Raw genomic sequence first — 4038 nt, forward strand, 5'->3', positions numbered from 1 at the left:
AAGGGTTGACTTGCCATGGCAAACCGAGGAGAACAAGAGACGCGGACTCTGGGAGAGACAGCAGAAATGCTGAGAGACAAAGTACTACAAATGGAGAAGCACCTCCAAGAGATAGGGAGGAAAATTGAAGAGGTGGACCGACTGCTGGAGATGGTTGAGAATCCACCCGAGGGCATACCCCAAGAACAGTACTATGGGAATGTCCAAGAAGAAATAAGGGAGTTAGTGCTGAACTATATACCTCTGGAGAGGAGGCCCCTGACTCCTAGAGAAGGGACTCCAGGAGGAAGGGAGGAAAGCTAAGGAGCTGGATCAGATCATTGGGTGACATATCCACAAGGGGAGTCAGAACCTCAATAGGACGCCTTTGAACGGGTCGAGGAGGAAGAACCGGAAGAAGAAGAGGAAGATCCTCAGAATATGGAGGGGGAGGAATCCGAGCCCGTTGACATAGAGGCTGATGGGGAAGAAGAACCATTCGAGATGTTCCCTGTGTTCGCAGAGTTTAAGAATGAGGCAAATGAAGAATCTGACTACTATGCCGCGACCAACGAGGGGTCTGACTTTTCTGCACCATCGCCCACAATGGTGCCTGCCACCTCCACCATGGCATCTGAGAATTTTGGAAGGGTAGGCCCTTTTGAACCTTCTTGGTGGGGAATCTCCCTTAAAGCCTATTCCTCCCCATTCAGAGTAGCCCCATGGCCTGTCACCTATAAGGAGGTGTACGAAAGGATGATCACCACAGGAGTGCCTTGCACCACTAGGGTTAGATTGCCGCCGCCCTAGTTGGTGTATGCATACAAGAGATGTCCGTTCTACCGCAACCAGGCTGGTCACACTCTAAGCGAGTGCTTGGTTTTGAGAAGAAGAATGTGCAGTCTGATTGATGATAGGATCATCTGGACTCTGTGGGGGCCACACACCCTACTAGTTCATGATCACTCTTGGGGAAAAAGTCACTGCTGGCAGCAGATCTGGTGGTACGATTTCAGGGTCTTTGAGGAATCATATGCCCGCATATTCTCAACCCTAGCTAGTCTGAGAAAGATTAGACCCGTGGAATCTGCCCACGAGCCCGCACCTTTAGGGCCTAACAGGAACAGGTTTTGCTTGTATCATATAGGGGCTGTGGGGCACGATATAGAAGAGTGCCATGCATTCATGCTTGAGCTTGAACACAAGATCAGTACAAGAGAGATTCCGGTCATCTTACCACCATAATACTAAGAAAGAAAGAAAACGAGAGAGAGCGAGTTCGTAAGGACAGTGACTCGCAGAGCTGTGTTTTTGGGTAGATAATAAGTGTCCCCATTTTTGCACATAAAAAGTTACCCCCTTCCCCATAAATATTGTAAGGAACCGCGCCGACGTGACGTCCCTATGGAGGGATACGCGGGAAGCCTTAGCCGGGCCTGCTCTGGGGATGTCTTTAGCCAGGTTTAGTTTAAAGGATATTGTGGATATATATATATATATATCTTTCTTTCTTTTGTAAAACGAACTACGATAGGGCCTGATTTCCCTTGGTGGGATACGCAGGCGGTCTACGTAAGACTCGGCTGCTACATAATATAAATTACAATCCCCCCCCCAATCTGTTTAACTTCTATAACAAGGGAGGGTTTGCCATGGTAAGTCAGCCATAAAGCCGATTGGACCAAGATCCACCCAAACATCAAAAGCCCACAAACATCCGAGTCGTTAGGACAGAGGATCAAAAGTGTTCAAGCTTACTATGTGCCTTTATGTGTTATGCGCGCTTGAAATATCAGTTTGTGATATCTTTTATTTTTACACTGAATGACTAATAACTAACATTGTCTACCGTTGAGTTATTCTTGTCTTATAGAACGAGGCCGATTAGCGTAGCACCGAAAGCTGGCATACTTTACGAGATCCAAAGCCGTGTTAGCATCCCTCGCAGACAAAGGCAAAGAAAAGATGATTGGTGCTCCCAAGAATGGAAATGAACTCACTTCTCGCGACGGGGATACCCAAGATCCGCAAGAGGTATCATCCCAGGAAGATGTAATCGCGATACTGCTAACCGCTGTTACGACACTTTAAGAAAAGGTAGACCGGAATGAGGCAACGAATACAGATAAGGACGCCTCGATATAGGAAAGAAGGCCTCCTCCTCTACTCCCTTCTCTGAGCTCGCCAATATCCGATCACTTCCCCATATAACAGCCAGGAACCATCCTACCTTCACTAAGCTCCACCAACCCGAATCATATTGGAACTTCTTATCGCACTCCTCCCCCAGCAAAATACACCGAAGTCCCAGAGATCACCCACTGAGTTCCTTCTTACTAGGTTCCCCATCTTGTTGGTCCGGCAAGCCATTTGCGTGCTTCAGCTCCGCCAATTGGACAAACCGCCACTGCCTCACTCAACCATACCGGCCACCAGGTTTCGTTCTTCACTCCCAACATCCCCAGCGAATGCTCTCCGGGGCACAAAGAACTAGAACACTACGAAGAAATGGAAAGGACCTGGAGAGCCGAACCGGATAAGCGGGAGAGAGATATGGAGAAGAAGATGGAGGAATTATTGGAGAAATTCAACCGGTCTGCAAAAAAGGCTACGGGCTTAAGGTATGACGATCTATGCATGCATCCAAATCTGGATCTACCGGAAGGATTCAACATCTCAAAATTTGAGATGTTCAATAGATCAAGGAATCCCAAGGCACACCTCCGATCCTATTGTGACCAATTGGTTGGAGTAAAGAAAAATGAGCCTCTGATAATGCGATTATTCAGTCATAGCCTGACTGGGGAAGCCGTTGAATGATTCACAACTCAAGATTTGCATCAGTGGTACACCTGGGAGAACATGGCAGAATCCTTCATGGAAAGGTTTCGCTTCAACGCCAAAACAGTGCCAGACCGCTATTAACTTAAAAAGGTCAAACAGAAATCGACAAAAAACTACAGGGAATTTGCCAGCAGATGGAGGGCCAAGGCGGTGGACCGTGTGCAGCCTCCAATGTGCGAGGGAGAGCGAGTCTCTGTATTTATCAGGTCCCACGAGCCTAATTTCTACGACAGAATGTTGTCTATGGCCAAAAGACCGTTTGCTGAATTGGTCAAAATGGGAGAGGCTATAGAAGATGGCCTCAAATCTGGGAAAATAGTTAGCGTCTTCAACAAGGCATCTAGACAAGATACTGTAGGAATCTACCGCAAAAAGAGAGAGGATGTAGCCAACATATCTCACACCCTAAATTCAAGCCCAAAAGAACCGCAATCCACCCCCATAGATACACCCCTCATAAATTATCCAATACATGTGTACTACGTACAACACAACTTTACCACCACTGTAACAGCTTACACGGCTCCGCCCGGTGTCCCTGTGTTTGCTCCCACCTACCAACCACTACCCCAACAGAATTATCACCCAAATAACCCACTACAAGCCTATCAACCACCGCAAAACTATCAAAATTAGCTGTCACCCCCAACATATAATGCTCCGCGTCCTGCTTTCGAGAGAAGACCAGTAAGGGAATTCACCACGCTCTTCGAGCCTAGGGCTCGACTCTTCAAAAGGTTATTTGCCGCAGGTTTGATTTAGAAAGTTCCCCCAAAACCAGCACAGTTGGGAAATAGATTTTATCGGGCCGATCAGACCTGTGCCTATCATTCAGGAGGAAATGGGCACAACACAGAAGACTGTATAAACCTCAAGCACAAAATCCAAGATCTGATTGACAAGAGAGAAATTATTTTGGAAACCGCAGCTCCTAATGTGAACACAAACCCGTTGCCCAACCATGGAAACAACGGAGTCCACAAGATTAAAAAGAATTAGGATTGGGAAGCTAGCAGAGCATTAATCCCCAAAGTGGTCGAATCCCTAGAGCCCACAGTGGCCTCCCTCACACTCCAGGAGCGCCCAAATTTCAAGGTTCTGGTCCCAACACCGGGAGCCACGGCAATAACATCAAGATTCAAAGCGTTAATTCCAACACTCGTGGTAGCTCAGGTGGTGCACCAGAACGCTCCCGTACAAGCAGCCATGGCCCAA

The sequence above is a fragment of the Lycium barbarum genome, chromosome 12, assembly GCF_019175385.1.
Source record: "Lycium barbarum isolate Lr01 chromosome 12, ASM1917538v2, whole genome shotgun sequence".
NCBI classification, from domain to species: Eukaryota; Viridiplantae; Streptophyta; class Magnoliopsida; order Solanales; family Solanaceae; genus Lycium; species Lycium barbarum.